General features: G+C 36.7%; 1 protein-coding gene and 1 pseudogene across 2 annotated transcripts in view; both read left to right on the top strand.

Moving 5' to 3' along the window:
* Positions 1 to 21,803, top strand: part of DDAH1 (dimethylarginine dimethylaminohydrolase 1) — a 212,884-nt gene that overhangs the window by 97,694 nt on the left and 93,387 nt on the right. The window lies entirely within an intron of this gene.
* On the top strand, positions 13,806 to 13,924 carry LOC112485895 (annotated as a pseudogene).

Genomic DNA, 21,803 nt, shown 5'->3' with positions numbered 1-21,803 from the left:
TTATTGAAGAGGCTTTCCTTTCTCCACCGTATGTTTCCGGCTTTTTTGTCGAAAATTATTTGCCTGTATAAACATGGGTTTATTTTTGGACTCTCGATTCTATTTCACTAGTCCACGTGTCTCTTTTTCTGCCAATACTATGCCGTTTTAATTATTGTCACTTTGTAGTTTAATTTAAAGTCGAGAAGAGTGATGCCTCCATCCTCGTTCTTTTTTCTCAGGATGGCTTTGGCAATTTGGGGTCTTTTGTGCTTCCATGCAAATCTGATGATTTCTTGTTCTATTTCTTTAAAAAATGCAGATGGGATTTTGATGGAGATTGCATTAAATCTGTATAATGCTTAGGTAATAAGGTCATTTTAACTATGTTGATTCTTCCAATCCAAGAACATGAAAAATCTTTCCATTTCCTTGTATCTTCTTCGATTTCTTTTAATAAGGTCTTATAGTTTTCATTATATAGGTCCTTCACATGTTTTGTTAGATTTATTCCTAGTTATTCTTTTCTTTTTTTTTGCAATTGAAAAAGGAATTATTTTTTCCACTTCTTTTTCTGACAATTCATTATTAGAGTATAGGAATGCTATGGATTTTTTTGATTTTGTTTTGTATTCAGAAACTTTACTGTATTTGCTTATTGTTTCTAATATTGTTCTTGTGGAGTCTTTAGGGTTTTCTATATAGAGAATCAAGTCATCTGCAACTAGTGACAGCTTGCCTCTTCGTTTCCTATTTGGCTTCTGCATTTCCTGCGTTTCCTCCAATATTATATTGAATAATGGACAGTGGCGATAGCGGACTTGCCTTATTCCTGATCTTAGAGGTAAGGTTTTTAGTTTTTCCATATTAAGTAGAATGTTGGCTGAGGATTTGTCACATATGCCCTTTCTTATATTAAGGTACTTTCCTTCTATGCCAATTTTGTTAAGTGTTTTGATCATAAATGTATGCTGTATCTTGTCAAAGGCTTTTTCTCCATCTATTGATATATTATCTTATAATCTTTTCAATATGTTACTGTATTCGGTTTGCTAGTGTCTTATTTAGGATTCTTGCATCTGTGTCGTGAAACTTTTTTTATTTGTATACATTTGTGTTTGTATGTGTACTAATTATATATATAAATATATTTCTTACTCTGGGTCATGATAAGAAAAAATGCGAAAATCCACTTTATCTCCTTTCATCTAGATTACACCACTTAGCCTCTTTATAGAAATTCTAGAGGGCCATGTTTATTGGCCAGTGGGTTCTGGAAATCGTAGCCAAAATCCCAAATGTTCCTCTATGCACTCCTGATTTCTACTGGCCTAAGTTGACTCTTTCCAGTGATGATGTCCTGGCTGTTTGGATCCCTGTGCATCCAGAAAAAAGGAAAAAAGGAAAGAAGGAAGGAAGGAAGGAAGGAAGGAAGGAAGGAAGGAAGGAAGGAAGGGAAATAATACAAAATTAGAAAGAGAGCGAGAGAGAGTGAGAGAGAGAGAGAGAGAGAGAAAGAGAGAGAGAAAGAAAGAGAGAAAGAAAGAGAAAGAAAAGCAAGCAAGCATAATTAGGGAACATGAGGAGGAAGAAGATTGTCAGTTTCGCTACTTTCTAGAAGCCGATTCTACCTCTCCTTCTTTAGTGACATTCTAAACCAGTTAAGGGAAGGTCACATTGATTAATATGGGAAAGCACAGTTTCCATGTGAACTTGTATCTTCTTCATTTTTTCAGAGTAGATTCAGTGGCAACAGCACACTCTGAATCCTTTGCATCGGGTGGGGTTGCCCTCTCACATCTCCCTACCAGCAGCCTCCAGATGGGGATGGAAACTTCTAGCACAATTTTTTTGTTCAAAGAACCCCAGAGTGTGTCAAAACACAGAATGTGCTAAAACAATTATAATGTTTATGTCATTCTCAAACCACTGCCTAACGATGGAGAAAGGACCTTGAAAATCACTGGTTTTACCATTTTTTCTTCACATTTCTGCAACACTACATAGGTGGAAATTTATCATTTATCCTTTATGGAAGAATGCTCAAAGGAAATTTAAATCTTTTTCCCCAAGTAACTCATTTCAGCAATATTTGGTGGTGATGGTACCCATTAAGTATGAGATATTTGGGCTGACTACAGGTTGTAGCTCATTCTGACAGAGGGTATTTGGCTAATTAGTAATGAGATGGTCTGTGACTACAGAGAAACAGAGCATCCGATTTTCAGTGGTAACCCCTTTTCACAGCTGAGCTGCCTAGTAGTAAGAGTGGAGTATACTCCCTTACACGTGCTCTTTTGTCCCACCTCCCAAAAGGAGCGTTTTGAAAATTTTGGCAAAAGACATTAATAACAGAGGCTGTGACTGGAGAAATCGTGTGTTCGTAGGAATAGGGCACAGAATTATGTATCTTAGAGCTGTAATTACATGAGAAAAAATGGGTAGTGTGATTGTCATGTTCATGTCTGTATTTTTCTTTGTGAGTGCTGAGCTGGATAACTGAAGTCTCTGAGTAGTTTGCAAGAAAACTGAGGATCAGTATTGCTTCCAAACTGGACTCTAGAGAGAAACTTCTTGGTAGGGGTGTAGGGAGTAATAGGGATTTAAGTGAGAATATTTTCTTGAAAGTAAATACAGGAAAACATTCAAGATAGAGCTCACTGGCCTGAATGCAGCTGAGGGCTCCATTATGAATCTGTACAAGCTCCCTGAAACACTCGCCTGCCCTGAGGTCAGCCTAATGACTGGAAATTTTACAAATGTAACAGCTACTGTCCCATGGCCTGTTTTAAAAATACCCATACACACAGAGAAGGAGAGGGGAAGGAGATGGGGGAAGATAATATTTATTCTGAATCAGGTTTGTATAAAATCAGTTTTCTAACAATGCCTTGGTAGTAATATGGGTCATCAAAAATGATTAGAGGGATTCTTGAGTTACATTGTTTTGGTGCACCACTAGCCAGGAGAAATATGTTTTTAAATGAATTCTGCTTTTTCACGGGGCTCTTTCAGTCTGTGATCACTGCCATGTCGCCCTCCCTGCCTCTCAAAGTCACCTTTTTCTAGAGCTGTCAGTAGAGGAGAGAGAGCATATGCAGTTTCTGGACTTTCCTGCCTTTCTTTACACCCCTCTTGTTTGACAGTTCCTATAACACCATAAATTTGTTCTCATAATCTGGGTTCTGGATAGTGATTGTCAAATTACAAGTTTCAACTCTTAAGTAGATCATAAAGTCAACCTATTGGGTCAACTTCACTTTTTGTTTTGGGGTTTTTTTTTTCTTAATAAATGAAATGGAATCGAATAGAAACTATTAGATTGTGTGCATTACCCATAAGACAACAGGTTTTGTTTCATGTAACCTTTGTCTCATTTATACACATACATGCATATACATGTTCTCTTGTGTGTTGTGGATTCCAATGTAAAGTGTATTTCTTACGTGGGTTATTGTCATTGAAATATAGTTATCTAGGAAACTAAGACAAAACTTAAATAAACTATTGTTTTGGCTTTTGTTGATAATCTTTGCTGTTTGCAGCAAGAGATTTAGAGGAAGAGAAAAAAAGCAAACAGTTTGAAGGTAGTGAAAATTTTGTAGAAAGTCTTAGGTTCTTCTCAGTGAATAGGCATCTTCAAATATCAAGGACTCCCTCACATGAATTCTATAGAGTACTTGCATACACTTAGAAGTAATATGTTCACTTGTAAACCAAATTCTGATATTATGTTATTACAGCCCAGGAAAGTGCCACATTAGAGCCTAGTACATTTTCATGTTTTGTTGGCCCAAGCCTCATTTCTACTGATTTTTCTTTCCCCTGCTCACTACTGATCTGCCCACCTGCATCTTCAGCTTGCTCCACTCCCCAAATCCATAGTCACCTGAGATGCCAAAGTATCTCTGGCACTTCAATCATCATCATCTCCAGCAGGCACATCTCTCATACAGAGCCTGGTTTCTAGAGATACATGCTTTTAAACTGGCTCAGGAGGCAGACTGACTCCTGTGACACTCCTTGAGTTGTGCATTCTCCTCCTTTCCATGTGCCCCGAGGGGTGGAAGAGGACGGCTCTGAATTTAAGTTGTGGTTCCACTGCTTATTAACCACGTGGCGCTGAGCGTGTTGAGCTTCTGTTTTATCATATTTAACAACTGGCAGAGTTTGGACGACCCTATAACTTTGTTATGATAACTAGATGCATGAATATGTTGAAGTACCTATAGTACCATGCAAGAATAGCAATTTTATCAGTGATCTATCCTCATTCTGCTGTTATTTGCTGCCTGTCTTCTAGAGAGCAGTCATTCCAGCCCCTAAGAATTGATGCTGTGCTTTTCTTTTGCTACTTCCTTTCCCTGGAAATTGGATACCTCTATCCCTTAGGGTGTGGCCTTGCTGCCTGTGGCCTGCCCAGACATTGAGACTCTGCCTAGCAGTCAGGATACATGGCTCTTGTGTTTTGAACTCCTGTGTAGACTCCACCTGAAACCTGCCAGGAGGTTGAGAAGACCATTAGAAACACCCACTTGAGCCTCACGGGGCAGCTAGGCCAGTCCGCCAGCATCCTGTGCTACTGGGAAGGCAGGTCTAAGTGGGTGCTGGCCTTCTCTCCACCTCACCTTTTTTTAAGAGTAAGTCATCTTATTCAACCAAATCAAAAGATACTGCCCTTTCAATAATTTCTTTTCATCATTCTGATCTTCTGAGTGACTGAATACTTAGAGAACCTGCTTTTAAACCTACCCTTTGATCTTGAATTGGTCGTGTATGGGTGTTCAGATTTGAATTCACATTTCCAACTTCTTTCCACATTTAATGTTTTCCATTTTTAAGAACTTTTAAAATTCTTTGTGTTGCAAGGTGAAATTCCACCTGGCACTTCTCAGTTACATCATCTTGGGCAATTGACAAGTTTTAGTTTCCAGTAAAATATCTTTCTGCCCACTTCCCAAGGATATTGAAGATCAAAGTGTTCTGAATACTGTGATCCCCTATACAAATGTGTAACATTGTTACAATGAGTGATAGATTGTACATAATGGTAATAGTGACAAGTCTGCTTACTCAGATTCAACACATGCTCATATGTTTTACAATACTTCTTAGGTTCAACCTATTAGGAAGTTTAGGGTAAGGTGGCTTAACAGTATACCCTTAATTTTTCTTCTCCTTCTCCACCTCCTGTAGTAATTAGCTATCAATTAAATGCTACTTTTCTGGCTCAGTTTAATAAATAAATTTTCCTTCGAATTTTCACTAAACTGACTTTAGTACAGTTTAATAAATTGGCATTTGCTGGTAGAAAAATAATCTTACTGTGTTTAATTAAACAAATTAAAATGTGATTGTCTCAATTGTCAAAACTGTTTTTATAGATTTCCTGCATTTTGTGTTGTTTTTGTAGAAGAAAAATTATTCACATTATTGTAATTCCATATAGTTCAAAACTAGAACAAAGGAAGTGATGCAGATCCTTTAGCAGAAAGGTCGTTTGAGTCATTGGAGTGTCCTGAACCATAGTGGGGACTTAGGGCTGCTGTTGATGCACAACACATTTCTTCAAATTATGACACCACTCATTTATGTAGATGTTTTTCATGTGAATATTTGCACTGAAGGAGAGCAATAGAGAGACATTCTCTTGTAAACAAAGGTGGGTGGTGTGAGGAGGAAATGAATACTTCATAGAACTCTAAAATAAACCAGATTCTCAGAACCTCTCACTCAATAATTCCTGCCATTCTTTAATCTTTTAGAACAGAGGTGATTGAAAGATTTAAAGAGCAGGATTAGCAATAATAAATTCTGATAGGTGTTCCAGATAACAACTTCAAACTAATAGACCTTGATGTTCTCATAAGAAAAGATGGTGAAGATTCTGGCTTCTGATCATAATTGATTGATATTTACTACTGAACACACAGCACTGTACAAGGTCTCCATGTTTTCCTCCGGTTGATTAGAATAAGTGATGAATACAGGGGCACAGCCAGCTTGTTTTGATGATCGAATGTGAAGGAAGAAGATAGTTTTGCAGAGGAGAAATCTTTCCAGTGTTTTCATTGAGAATTAGCTTATCGATGAGGAAATTCAGAGAGCAAAGGCCAGTGTAACTTTTGGTTAACATTTTGCATAATTCAGACTGACTAAACTTACAATTGCTGGTAACTCAATTTGAATCTTTGGCAAGATTTGGAACTAGATAGGGAGTTATCAGATATACCTCCAGGCTAAGATGAGCAATCATATCATTGGGTCAAAAATTCTAGTCAGATTTTTTACGGTTGTTGCAAACAACAGAGATCTAGCCACATCTAGTGCAAGGAAAAGGAGGAAAATTGCAAGGATATACTCAAATCAAAACCACAAAATCATGAAGAACGTGGAATTTCTCTTTGTCCTCATGCTCCCTCCTCTCTGTAGATTTGCTTCATTCTGTTCTGTTTCTTCATATCTTTAGCTTCCTTGTGGTTCAGAATTTATCTCATATCCCTTTCACTTAGCTGCCACATCAGTCTGACTTAGACTTCCAGTTTCTTAATTTCACATTCCCAAATGGGGAGTCTCATGGCCCCATATTAATTTTTTGAGCCAGACAACTGAGTCATAGGTAGTCGATCAGCCTAAGAATAGTCTGGGTTTGTGTCAGGAGCCCAATATTTGTTCAATCTGCTTCGAGGTCATAGGCCAGAGTAAGTTTGCTTAGAGCAGCAGAGTCTGTGAACAGGGCAGATTCTTGCATATAAATAGACAGGCAATGGTTGGTGTTTTAAGGATAGCTAGCTTCTTCCTACTAGTAACTGAATCTGAACACTGTACTGTAGTGAAAGAGAAAAAAATGCGCTGGGTGAGGAGACCACAGGCTGGTCATTTTTTCCCTCCAAGTTTTGAAATTCAACGATGATGACCTTTTCTCTCCTGTTGAAAAGGCCTGTCCTATATCCCTTCAGTGAGAACACTTCTATCTTGCCTCCAGGTAAAAATTAAGAGATAAAAAGCTGCAAAAAAAGTGGTGACTGAGAAGAAAGAGGGCAAATGAGACAAGGGAAGAAGAAGAATGGGAGGGGGGGCAAACTGACTGGAAATGAGATCCTTGATTTCCACTCAGAAACTTGATATCTCCATGATGCTAAGCCATAAATTAGATAATTGGGTTGGAGGGAGAGGAAGAAGGAAGGAGGTGGGCTAAATATGAAGGGGAAAATATGAAGGAGAAGATTTTGGATGGTGGGCCCCAAAGGTAGGAATTCCACCTCGATGTCTTTGAAATAATATTGCCTAGGGATAGGAGACAAGGTGGAATGAAATGGAGATGAGCAATTGAGCCACGCTGGCTTTCAGCTTTCCCTCTTCCTAAAAGCACTCCGGGTTCATGAGCTGTCTCTGGGACAGTACAGCTCAGCATGAGTGTCTCAACTTCTAATCAGCCCCAATTAGACATGTACCAGAAAACAAGCATTTGGATATTCCAGACATCTGTACTGGCCTGTAATATTTTAGTTTGCCATTCTAAACAATGGTCAGAGTTGGAGATGATATTTAACTGTTGGAATAAATTCATCTGGCTTCAAAACATGATACTTTCATTGAGTGTGCATACCCGTTAGAAAGGAGAGATAGATCTCTTTATTCTTTTGTGTATCTTCATTTGTTTCTAACATTAACCATCTCTTCTAATTTGATGTCCCATGGTCTGGTCTGGGCTCGGGCACAGTGCTTACCGTGCACAAATCACTTTTACCCTTCTTTCTTGACAATTAAAAAAGTCTGCTTGCTGAACTCCTGAATTCATTCTACTAAACCTAGCTCAGACATTCCTCATCCTTGAAGCTTTCGCTAAATCCTAAAGTTATTGTGTCTCCTGTACTTTAGTCAGCACACACCACTCTGTATTGCAATTCCTTATTTGCATGATGGTCTATCTCAGTAATCTCTGAACTCTTTTCCTATATCATCTGTGACTTTTTCACTTCTGAGCCTCCAACACTGACTGAGGTGAATGGCACACAGTCAGTAATCAATGAATGTTAGTTGAATTGAATGGACTTTATATGTTCGATATGGATTATCATTCACAGTGGTCTCTGGGCCCATTCTCATAGGCGGTAACTTTGGTGTAGTGGGAAGAGCATGGGAGTTGGAGTCAGGACAACTGTGTCCCAGTCCTTGCCTGTTCCCCGTGTGGCTTTGATCATAGTCTGAGCTTTGGTTTTCTCATATGTATAATAAGGGTAATGATTCCTGTTGCTCAAGGCTTTTGTGAAGATGAAATGAAAAAAATATGAAAAGCCTTTGTAATGTTAAAGTGCTATATATAGGCAAGATATAAAAATCACCCTTTTGGAAATTCAGAAAATAATTTTCCTTAGATGTGTGCTCCAAGACAAACCTGTCTTCTGAATCCTGCTCTGTCGCAAACATGTCATAGAGTTGAAAGCCATGCTGTTGTAAGAGCAATAAATACAAAACATCTGGTATTGTGCCTAGTGTGTAGTAGTCACTCAGTGAATGACAGCTGCCATCGCTGTTACTACTACTATTATTAGGATATGTAGCATTTTTTAAGTTGCCTCTAAGTAAAGCAGTTGGGATTTCTGAAAAGAGTAGAAATCTTCAGTCTTTATATAGGTCTGTACCCTCTATCCCTGAACAAGCAACTGATTTCTTGGCTCCTTTCCCCATTCTCTAATCTTTACTCGTGTGCTGTCAGGATGACTTTGAGTGCAGAGAAGAGGAGCTGTAAAAATTCAGGTGAGCATTGCTATCCTCTTGAGCATGCACTTTAATTCTCTTATTATCTATGTCTGTCAGGCAGTGGAGTCTCTACTGAGAATGGTGAGGCTATAAAAATGTCTGCATTTATCTGCAAGACTGATAAGCTACTTTATTTGGAAGTCAAGGTGGAGATGGAAACCTTTCAAGTACTCGATGCCATTGAGCCTTGTTAATTTGTGAAAGGGTTTCATACTTGCCCTCTTTCTATTTTTTTTTTTTAACCATTCTTAATTTTCCAATCCTGCTTTTTGTTGGCTTCAAATGTGCTCACCCAAGTCTTGCCAACTTCAGTTGGAGGAAATATATTTCCGAGCTTAGTTGGACATCAGTTTTTTTTGGTCCCTGCCCAGACATTTGACAGAGAAGGTAGTGTTAGGGGGTTGGTGGTGTCTAGACAGTAAAATCAGAAACTGTGTAATTTATGTTGTATTACAGACATCCACTTCCCGGATTGGAAAACGGAAACTGGTTTTTATCTAAGGAAGTTACATTAAAAACCAAAGCCCCCGGGTATTTCTGACCTATGAAAAGTTGGAGCTTGAATAGTTTTACATAACATTCTCCAGCCCCTTCAAAGACGAGTTATTAAGAGTATTACTGTGTAGAGCCAGGGATGAGAAATAAACTTCAAAGTTGCAGGAGATAATTCATAGAACTATGTAGTAATTCTTCCGGCTACTCACCACTGGTTAGACCCCAGTAAGCTCACAATACATTTGGGGTATTACACATCGGTTTCAGTGGGATATTGGAAAGTTGGTGAGGAGAGAGGCTAATAGCCAGAGAGGACGGAGTTGTTTGGAAGTGTAAAGAAAATTGAAGATTTGACCCGGGGATCAAATACAAAAAACAAAAAACAAACCAGACTTTCCCTTAAATAAAAAAGCATGTTCTTGACTATGAGAAAGTATAATAAGGAATTTAAAATGCCTCGATTATACCACAATATTTTGTGTTTCTTTTTTGGTTAATGCTCATAAACATTGGAGACTCAGTATTCATTTTTGTGAATACTATTGAAAGACAAAATCTTAATAAGCTAGTCAAAAATTATGTAGAACTAAAGGTTTTTAAATCCCATGATAGCTTTTGTTTTGTTTAGACATGGACAATTATCTAGATCTTCAATTAAACTTCTGTGTTTCTTTCAGAAAAGTATAAACGCCCCTGTGCAGAGCTATGACACTTCATATCGAAGGTTGCTATCTGAACTGTTTAGAACACATGCATGGTCTTATTAGTATTATAAATTAAACTTTGCTTCTCTAAAATCCTTTCATTTTTTATTTTTTAACATTCTTTTAAAATGTCTTTTATTAATATCTCTTAAATAGGAAAATTAATCATCCAACTTCATTCATTACCAAGGAATTGTCTGGTTATCCTCATCAGATACTAGGTTACTCCACTATAGTTAAATCTCAGCTTCATAGTCTTCACTGGATTATACCTGGGTCCTAACAGGTGCTCAACAATTGTTAGTTGAACTGTATGTTCAGTTGCTTCTAAATCCTCCATGGAAAGCACCTTTTAATGTGCAGTAGCTAGACAATTAAAGTTTGTTTTAAAGATCAGATAGTTTCAGAAATATTTGATATTAGATATTAGAAATAAAGAAAAAGGATATGGTGTAGAATGTATTGATTGCTAAATACTCATGATATGTATAATATGCAGAACTCTCCATAGCAGGCAGGGATTGTGATGAAAGCCTTTTCTATAGCATTGTAGCCCTTTAGCAGGAAGAATGGGAGATCAGAATTGCATCAGATACTTGGGAAGCTGAATTCACTTGCTCAACATGTCACCTCAGTTTGGGACATTTAGATTGTTGGCTTCCCAGGGTGACAGTCTACATTCTTCAGTAGTTTCCATGGTGTTAGCACAATGCCGATAATGTAGAGGATACAGTGGGAAATTCTTGATTCTTTGGTGAATTGTCTATATAAAAGAATGCTTTGATGACCAGCATGAGCTGAAACATTAGTATTCGACTACTGCAGAAATAACAATAATAATGGTGATAACAGTCATCATTAATTAAGCACTTACTGTCAGCTAACTTAATCTTTCCAATAACTCTACGAATTTGATATTATGACCAGTTTTCCAGATATGCAAATTAAAATTCAGAGAAGTTAGGTAACTTGACTAAGATCACAAACTTAGTAAAGACTGAAGTTATTTCTAGTCAAATCAGTCTGTCTTGAGTCAAAAATCTATTCTCTTAATTACCATCCTATTATAGAACTTTTAACCTACTTTCTTCACTAGTTTCTCATAAGAAGTTATATTTTGGCCAACACTAGTCTGCTCAGTAGAGCTCCTTCCAGCTAGCCACATATCATACCTTGAAAGCCAAGGGCCCTTTGAATATAGATCTTCCCTCATCATCATCTTCATCCTTGTTCAGATTATTTAATGCTGCATAACAAATTATCCCAAAACATAATAGCTTAAAGCAATGGCAGAATTTAATTTGCCCATGAATCTGCAATTTGGGCAGGACTTAGTGGGAATAACTTGTCTCTTTGTTGCTTGGGGTCAGCTGGAGTAGCTCAAAGAGAAATAGAAGAATAATTATTTACATTTCTGGCAGTTGATACTGGAAAGTATCAAACGGCTGGAGGCTGGCACAGCTGAGGCTCCACAGTCCTCTTTCTCCTTCTCTGTGTGATTTGCCATGTGCTTCTCCAACATGTTGGCATCGGAGTTGCCAGGCTTCCTACATATGGGCTCAGGACACCTAAGAGAGAGTTAGTGAGAGAGAAAAAGGGAGACAGGTGGAAACTATATTGCTTTTTCTAACCTAGTCTTGGAAATTATTCACCATCACAGTTTTTTTCATAAGAAGCAAGCCACAAAGACTGACTATTCAAAGGAAGGGGAATTAGTTTTCACCTTTTTACTCGAAAAATGTCAAAGAATTTGTGAACTTGTATGGAATCCACTGCGGTACCATGAATCTTGATTGAGTAGCTCCACTCCTGTCTCAACTTCCAGCAGTAGGGCCGGCCCTGGGCAGAAATGTGAAAAAAGTGAGTTGTCAACAACCTCCATCATTCCACAATTGTGGCCCTCGCCGCCTTTCAGGACCTCTCTTCACACCAGTAATGGAACTGTGGGGCCACAGATCCTCTCTGCTCTCTCAAGATCAGGACTTTTCATCTCAATCACTCCACACTCCTCCTCATCTTAATATCTAGATACATCTCTAGATGATTAGTACACCCAGAACAGTGAGCCCAGAGAGATGCTGGGCACTGCTAGCAACACATTCAGCAGAGCTCTTATACAGCAGCACCACCTGGTACCTCAGCCATCTCTGACCAAGTCTCGCAGTGTGCCAATATAGCCACCAGACATTTTCACCAATCACACATTATTGGTTTTTCTTCATTTGTATTAATAATATGCCACAGCTTTCCAAGGATGTTTCTACTAAAACCTTCATTGTCCATTTTAGTACATTGTACTCTCCTGTTCCCGGAAACATTAAATCAACATGGCACTAATAGAAGATATTAGCTCTGATATGTCAAATACCTGTTTGATGGCACAGAAAAGTTGTGGGTTAGTTTTTCTAGGAAGAATACAGTGATTGCAGGGACAAAGCAGTGTTTTTCTTCTTTGGCTCTCCCGATTATTTCAATGTGCTGGGAAATAAAGCACAGCACCTCATTATTTACATAAATTATGCTACATGTTTTTCTCAAGTTTGTGAAAATGCATTTTTAGAAAATAAAGTTTAAGTACTACACCTTCTTAGAGCTTTGAGAAATAATAGGGAATACTGTTTTGTGTGCTACTAAAACAAATTATTATAGTTTTGTCTGTGTTGTCTGGAATGTCCTCTGCCTTATTTCCCACACATCAAAATTCCATTGTGTTCTTGAAGCTGAAGTAATCTGCAGGATTTATGGTGTTAGGGCCAATGACTCCACACTTTGTTTTTAATCATCTTATACATTCCATAGTGTTCTATAAAGGCACACGCCAAGTACATTTTCTGATTTTAAAATATGGCACTTGATTTGGGGAGTGTAGACACGGCCCTTAACTCCTAATTCTTAATCACTTCATTATACCTGAGCAGTGGGTCTTATGCTACTTAATCTTACTTCCATAAGCAGCTGTCGCCAATCTTTGCTCTCCAGAAAAGTGCAATCACCTGCACTGGGATACTGCTACATTACCGCAATGCCAGGTTATAAGGCTGAGTTTAGACACAGCTGACTATGACCATTACTAGTGGCCACTTAAGGAGTGATTATTGTGTCAGGGACTTGAAATGTTTTGTCTCATTTAATCCTCTGACATAGGTGTTAATATCTATATTTTACGGGCAGCAAAACCAAGGCCTCGAGAGATCGAGTGATTTGCCCAAGATTGCCTACTAATACATGTTGAAAACTTGATTCTAAACTGGGCTTTCTAACTCCCCTGCCCTGCTTTTAGCTTGATACTCTATTATAACCATTGGGAGAGTAATTTACTAATTCGCTGTCCTTTTACCCTCTGCCACTACCTTATCGTAATGCAGAAAATTCCCAATTGCTAGAGGATGCTCTTTGCTAGAGGATGCTCTTTTCTTTTCTTTTCTTTTTTTTTTTTTTTGCAGTGGGTGATATTGCTGTAAGATAAACATTTTCTCTCATGCACTGTGAGGTAACATGTATAGTTAAGAAGACAATCCAAATAGAAGTCTGAGAGCTTGCAGAGTTTCTATTTGCATGAGGGCCAAATAAGCTTCATAGGGCTTGGTGACATTGTGTTGCCACATTATGAATATATTTTTATAAGTGAGTTGAACTCATGGGAAGCACTAGAATTGATAGCCAGCCCCACACTGAGACTGTAGAAGGAGAAGGAAGGACCCAGGCTGCTTCCCACTGCCCTGTGTTAATTGGACAATTTTATGAGTGAGCCTGTTGAAGTCTTGTGCAGAATTCAATGAGATGATTAACTATGAGAAACTAAAAGAGCAGCTCTAGTAAAAGGAATAACACTGAGCACGAAATGCCTTTAAAAATTAGGAACCTGTCTTTGGCCATGCCACCCTGAACATGCCCAATCCTGTCCGATCTCAGAAGCTAAGCAGGGTTGGTCCTGGTTAGTACTTGGATGGGAGACCACCTAGGAATACCAAGTGCTGTAGACGTTTAAAAAAAAAAGTAGGAACCTGGAGGGTGAAGTGTGCCGTTTCCATCTCACCCAAAGGTTGCTGAAGAAAGAAAGAAGGGAGCAGAGACTTCCAGATTGATACCCACATAGAAGCAGTGAAAAATCAGGATTCAAGCCTTGTCAGCTGACTCTAATGTCAGTGGTAATGAGAGGAATTTGTCCCACGAAACTTCTTGTCAGTTCCCTTTAGACTTTAGTTTGTGGTGTCATCCAGCCAGCTCTTATGATAAAAGACCTACACGAGTTCAGTGTGCTAGGCACTACACCAGAGACTACTGGGGTTAGGTGGGAGGAAGAATAACCAGACAACTGTAACAGTGATAAGAACTATGATTACGAGAAACATTAAATATAGTTGGAATGGGAGTGGGTGCCCATCTAAAATAGATAGGTCCAGGAAGACTTACCAATTAGTGACCTCTGAGATGAGATGAGCATTTATTTATTAAGATAGTTTTATTACTTTCAGGCATGTGCGTATACATTTATCTCTCAGAGAAACTTTGAAAACTTACATAGTACTATGTCAAATAAGAGTCAATGGTGATAGCAAATGTCCTTGCTTTGTTCTTGATCTAAGAAAGAAAGCATTCATTCTTTCAACATTAAGTATAATGTTATCTCTAAGGTTTTTATAGACCATCTTTATCAAGTTGAAGAAGTTCTCTATTATGTTTTTGAGTGTTTTTATCATGAGCGTGTGTTGAATTTTTTAAAATGCTCTTCTGCATCTAATGATATGGTCACATGATTTTTCTTCTTTTACCTTTTATATGGTTGGTTATGTTGATTTATTCTTGGAATATTGAACCAGCCAACTTGATTATAGTACATAATTCTTTTTATATATTTCTGAATTCTATTTGCTAATATTTCATTATGGAATTTTATGTCTCAGAGGGATATCGGTCTGTAGTTTTCTGTGTGTGTGTGTGTGTGGGTGGGTGGGTGTGCGCTGTCTTTGGTTGTGGTATTAGGATAACGATAGCTTAATAAATTGAATTGGGAAATGTTCCATCTTCTGTTTTCTGGAAGAGATTATGTAGAAGTGCTATAAAATCTTTAAACATTTGGCAGAACTCTTCATTGAAACCGTGTGGCCCAGGAGAGTTCTTTTTTGAAGTTTTAAAATGATCAATTCAGTTTTCTTAATTGTTATAGGATTATTCAAATGATTGGTTTCACCATGAGTGAGTTGTGATAGTTTGTGTTCTTCAGGGATTGGTTCATTTCAAGTTGTTGAATTTATGAGTGTAGAGTTCTTTGTAGTGGTCCCTTATTTTTCCTTATGTCTTCAGGATCTGTAGTAATATTCCCTATTTCATTTTCGATGTTAGTAATTTGTGTCTTCTCTCTTTCTTCTTTGTCAGTGTTGCTAGAGGATTGCCAATTTTATTGATTTTTTTTCAAAGAACCAGCTTTTTGTAACATTGTTTTTCTGTTTTCAATGTTTTGATTTTTGTTCTTATCTTCATTGTTTTCTTCCTGTCTGCTTACTTTAATTTCAGGGGGCTTTTGCTTCTCTTATTCTTCTTGAGGTGAAGGCTTAGATTACTGATTTGAGATGTTTCCTCTTTTTCAATCTAAGCCGTTAGTGCTATAATTTTCCTTCTAAGAACTGCTTTAACTGTGTCCCACAAATTTTGATATTTTGTATTTTCATTTTCACTCATTTCAATATATTTCTCAATTTCCCCCTGAGACTTTCTTTTCGATTCATTGACTGTTTAGAAGTATGATTTCAAGTGTTTGAAGCTTTTCCTGTTATCTTCTTGTTATTCCAGGTTTGATTCCACTGTGGTCCGAGAGCACACTCTGTGTAATTTCACTTCTTTTACATTTGATGAGGTTTGTTTTATGGCCCAGGATATACTAAGTTAAACATATCTTGAAAAGAACATATATTCTGCTGTTCATTGTTCTATAAATGCTGATTAGACTCTGTTGGTTGCCAGTACTGTTGAGTTCTGTATCCTTCCTGATTTTATGTCTACTTGTTCTATGAATTCCCAAGAAAGAGATGTTGAAATCTCCAACTATAATTGTTGATTTGTCAGCTTCCCTTTTCTATTCTATCAGTTTTGCTTCACAAATTTTGCAGCTCTGTGCTTTAAGCACGTAGCCATATAGAGTTGCTATATCTTCTGGAAGGACTGACTCTTTTAACATTTTGTAATATCTTTCTCTGTCTCGGGTAGAATTTTTTGCTCTGAAATCTACTTCATCTGACCTTAATACAGCTACTTTTGTTTTCTTTTGACTAAGGTTTGCATGATATAAGGTTTCTCATTCTTTTATTTTCAACCTTTCTACATCATTATGTGTGAAGTGGGTTTTTGTGGATGGTATATATAGTTGTGTGAGATTTTTTAATCCACTTTTTCAATCTCTGACTATTAATTGGTATATTTAGACCATTTGCAGTTAATGTAATTATTGATATTTTAGAGCTAAATGAGCCATTTTATTTTTTGTTTTGTTTTTGTTTTTGTTTTTAATTTCTCTGCATTTTCCTGCCTTCCTGTTGATAACCTGAACAAATTTTAGAATTCCATTTTTATTTATCTGTAGTGTTTTTGAGTATATCTCTTTGTAGATTTTTTGTGATTGCTCTAGATGTTATATTACATGTACATAACTTGCCACAGTCTACTGGTTTTGACATTCTATCAGCTTAAGGGAAATATCAAAACCTTTTCCTCCTTTACTTCCCTTTACCTTCCCTCCTTTGTAATATATTGTATTAAATATTTCCTGTACATACATTTGGAATCAAATGGTATTATAATTTTGCTTTAAATGTTAAGCATTATTTAGAAAATGCAAGAGGAAAACAGTTTTGAATTTACTCATATTTTTATTTTCTATTGCTTTCTTCTTTCCTAAAGTTCCATGATTCCTTCTTTTATTATTCTTTTTCTGTTTAAAGAACTTCTTTTAGCTATTGTTTTTTTAGGTTAGGCCCCCTGGCAACAAATTCTCTTAGTTTTCATTTATCTGAGAATGTCTTGATTTTCCCTTCATTTCTGAGGGATATTTTCATGGATATAGACTATTGGAGTGACAATTTTTTTTAGTACTTGAAAAATGTCGTGTCATTTCCTTCTAGCCTCCAAAGTTTCTGATGAAAATCCACTTTAATTTGAATTATTTTTCCTCTATAGATAAGGTATCATTTCTCTCTCGTAGATGCCAAGCATTTTTTTTTTGTCTTTAGTTTTCAGAAGTTTGACTATGACGTGTCTTGGTGAGGATTTTTTGAGTTTATCCTGTTTGGAATTTGTTCAATTTTTTGAATCTGTAGGTTTTGGTCTTTTGCCTCCTTTGGAAAGTTTTCAGCCATTATATCTTTGAGTACATTTTCAGCCTTACCTTCTCTCTCCTCTCCATCTGGGATTCTGATGACGTGAGTGTTAGAACTTTTGTTATACTTCCACAACTTCATCTGGTTCTTCATATCTTCTATTTCTTTGCTACAATGTTCTATTTTTTTTCATTTGTTTCAAGCATGTCTGTAATTGCTCATTCATTTATTTTTATGTTGGCTACTTTAAAATCTTTGTCACATAATTCTAATGTCTCTGTCATCTTAGTGTTAGTATCTGTTGGTTGTCTTTTTTAAAAATTCAAATTGTGATTTTCTTTGTTCTTGAGATGATGTGTGATTTTCAATTAAACCTGAACATTTTAGGTATTATATTTTGAAACACTGGATCTTATTTGAATCTTCTGTTTTAGCTGATATCCTCTACCGCTGCTCTGGCAAGGGACAGATGAGGGCACTGCTTCATTACTGCCAAGTGGGGGGTTCTGTATGTGGCTTCTTTTATCAGCATACTCTTTTGAAATTCCTTCATGCTGCTGCCAGTATCAGTAGGTCATTAATTTTTGTTTCTGAATAATAATCCATTATATGAGTAGTATTCCTGAGTACTTATGAAGAAATTCCACGACTTTTTTCATTTACCTTTTACTCATGTGTTTATCTATTATATTGAATCTGTAGATCAATTTTGGGATAAATGACATCTTACTAATATTGAATCATTCGAAGGGAACTCAAATATTTGTTTAGGTTGTATTTAATATAACCCTGCAATGTTTTGTACTTTTGCAGTTTCCTTATCTAGTTGACAGTTTTGGTGCTATTATAAATGGTATTGTTTCTTAAAATTTATTTGCCAGTTATTTATTGCTAGTATATAGAAATATAATTGAATGAATTGTGTATAGTGACCTCGTATCTGCAATCTTGCTAAATTCACTTATTCTAGCTTTTTTGTGTGTGAACTTTGTAGGATTTTCTATGTACATGATCATGTCATTAAAAAAAAGATAATTTTACTTCCTTTCCAAACAGTATGCCTTTTCTTTCTTTCCTTTCTTTCTTCTCCCCCCTCCCATTCTCTCTCTACTCTTCTCTTCCTCCTCCTTCCCTCCCTCCCTCTCTCTGACTTATTGCTTTAACTAGGACCTTCAGTACAACATTGAAAGAATTTGTGTGCATGGAAATTCCAACCTATTTCTAACCTTAGGGGAAAGTATTCAGTTTTTGAACCATTAAATATGATGTTAGCTGTTAGTTTTTCATAGATGCTATTTGTCAGATTGAGAAAGAGTCCTTCTATTCCTAGTTTGCTGAGAGTTTTTATGATTTCGTGAATGGGCTTTTCTATAGCCATCGAGATAATCATATGGTTTTCTTTATTCTGTCGATATGGTAAATTGACATGATTTTTAAAATATGATAAATAATAACTAGTTAAATCAATGATCAACATAAAAACATTAAAGTATTTCTACTGAAAATTATTGCAAGTTGTGGAGACCTGTTTTCACCTTTACTTAATGTTGTTCTTAAATTTCTAGCCAATGCAATAAAATACAAAACAAATAAGAGGCACAACACAATCAGATGCCTTATTACTTCATTACTTTTATGTCCTATACTCACTCCCATCTGGCCACTGCCCAAAAACACTCCCTCCTCAGGATTTTGTATTACTGGCTTGAACATTTCTCTCTCAGACATATGTATGCCTCATCCCCTCTCTTCATCAAGCTACTTAGAGAGTTCTGCACAGACCACTTTATTTTAAATTGCAAGACCCTCCACCTTCTACACTTGTCTCCCTTTCCCTGCTCTGTTTTCTCGGAAAATTTATCACCTTCTCACATAATATATTTATTTATTGTGTTTATTTATTGTTTTTATCCCTCATTAGAATATAAACTCCACTAGGGTGGGGCTTTTTGTATGCATTACTCAAAACATGTGTTCCCATTGTCTAGTATTGTGCCTGGTATAGTAGATGTTCAACAAATATGTATCAAATGAATGACTTGGAAAGGAAGACCGAAGTCATGATTATTTACTTTGCTAAACTGTCTAATTAGAAATTCATAGGCAATCAAGTAGAGAACTATTATAACTAATGGCAAATCAGGTGGAAAGATCAATTGATATTTCATACAGTAGCACTATCTATTAGTAAATATTTTTTAAATCTTCTGCAAATATAAAATGCCTGGGGAAAACTTTTATTAAAAAACTTATAGGACTCACATAAGGAAAATTGTAAAACTTTACTTAGAGACATAAAACAAGAAAAAGATAAAAGAATATGTTTCTGGGTGTTCACTAAATCTCACTAGATATTGCGAAATTTTTTTTTTTCTAAATTAATTTACATATTTAATAATTAATATTTGTATCCCAGCAAGACTTTTTTTGCCTTCACAGATGAGTTGAAGTTTGTCTAAATTCAAAAATAAGTGGACAAAAATAGCAAAGAACACTTTTGAAGAAGGGGGAATTGTATTTGGTTAGAGAATTTCCCTTATTATAAGATATTAAAGCATAATATCAAAGAGTAATACTTCAAGTGGTACTAGTGCAAGAGTAGACATAACAATTAAGGAAGTACAATGAATAGTCTAGGACCAGACTCAGGTGTACATAGTAATTTAATAAATGTGATAAGAGGCATCACATAAGAGGCTCCACAACTGACTAATCATTTTTTTTAAATTGCGTATCACAGACACATCAAAATAAATTTTGGATGGTTCAAAATGTTAAATGTAAAACCTAAAAAGTAATAAAACATTGAGGAAAAGAGAAGCAAGGCATTTTTATGTGCTATTAGGGTAGAGGGTGGAAGGAATAACGTAAGTGTAAAACAGTTTCCCTAGTATTTTTCTCCATAATTATTGTAGCTTGGGCTGCAAATCATACATTTAGATTGCACTGCATGGTTGTTAGCTTGTTGATGTTGTTTTTATGAAAGAATATAGATAATTTTGATGATATTCTTAAGAAAGAATGGTATTAAATATGGAAGCATGAGATTATAAAAAATTTGCTCAATTTTTTTCCAGCTTAAGAATTCAGTACAAATTGTATGTATGTTACCTGTTTGATTGGTTTTTGGATTAGCAATACTACCTGTGAAATTCTTTACAATTCCTTACAATTTCGTGTATTAATTAGCCTCCTTCAGGAAATTCTAAGGATATTCTCAGACTGAGTGCTAGATCTATGCAATTGCCATTGTTGTTTAAGATTAAGGACAGGAATCTCTGTAGCTGTCAACCAAATACTTGATGTATTCTCCAGAAATAAATGAGGGGAGGTAGATTTCATATGCAGAGGTGAAGAAGTAAGTCTTCTCTCCTCCCCCTAGCTAAGCTCAAACCCACACTGCTTTCCTGCTGCTCCCTTCCTCCGGACATGCCAGCTTGGGTCCCTTGCCAGGTCCTTGATGTTTTACCTCCTAATTACAACTCTTTTGGCACCTCAGCCTTTTCATGAAAAATTACTAAGTGGCACCTGCAGGACCTTAGAAACAAAAACAAAAAAAATAAATACTGTGTGTGTGTGTACAGCCTGGCCCTGAACCAGTTTTTTTACATGGGTTGGTATCACACAGTGTAAATATCAGTGTCAGAGTGGATTCCACGGTTTGGAGTCATCTTCTCTGAACCAGTAAGTTTAAGCCAAAACTAAACAGAGAATTGTAAGGTCTGGAGTATTGTTATGTTTTGTTGGTTTGGGTTTATGAGAGTCACTTCAAGCCTCGATCAGTTCATGCCTCTAATTTGCTTTCACCACAGTATGCCTTCAAGATGCTAAAATACCAGAAGAAAAGTGAAAAAAACCGTTGGTTTTGTAGATGCCTTAAACACTAATCATGGGAATTAACTAATGGAAGGTGGAATAGATAAACTAAATCATCAAGTAAACTAAAATTCATTTATATTTGTTTCTGGAATATGTCATATGATATTTTCCTAGGAAGAGTCACATTCTTAATTATGTTTGGTTTACAGTAATATTAAAATAACCACATTTCCTGAGTACAATTCAATTGTGACATTAAGGGATGTGGTGTTCTTTCATCATTCCCAGCAGGGTAGAATCCACTGGCAAAAAAATTGGCCATGAATAATCCACAAAAACAAAGTAGATTTGGCTATATTTAGAAGCATCTGTAACAACAGAATTTGTATTATCTCTGTGTTCTGGTTTTGCTTAGACATCTCAGAATAATAGCCTTCAGAGGGACGTTGGGGAGTCTTCTCACTGATTTAGCATAGGTTAGCTGAGGGTCTGCTTTATACCATGTACTGTGTTAGCCCATCGGGAAAGGAAAATGGGAGATGGAGCGGCCACACCCTCAAGCAGTTGTCTGTTTGGTGATGCTCCATCTAGCTGTCTCGAGCCTTTGTTCATTCATTTACACTCCAGGATTGCCAAACAGGGCTAGACCTCTGCCCTCAAGGAGCTTGTAGTCTAGAAGAGGATGCAAAGGACATGGACCTAAAAAGTGGGAATACCTTGTCTTTTCAAAGAC

Source organism: Pteropus alecto, unplaced genomic scaffold (genome assembly GCF_000325575.1).
Source record: "Pteropus alecto unplaced genomic scaffold, ASM32557v1 scaffold25, whole genome shotgun sequence".
Lineage (NCBI taxonomy): Eukaryota > Metazoa > Chordata > Mammalia > Chiroptera > Pteropodidae > Pteropus > Pteropus alecto.
This window is presented reverse-complemented; position numbering and strand designations above follow the sequence as displayed.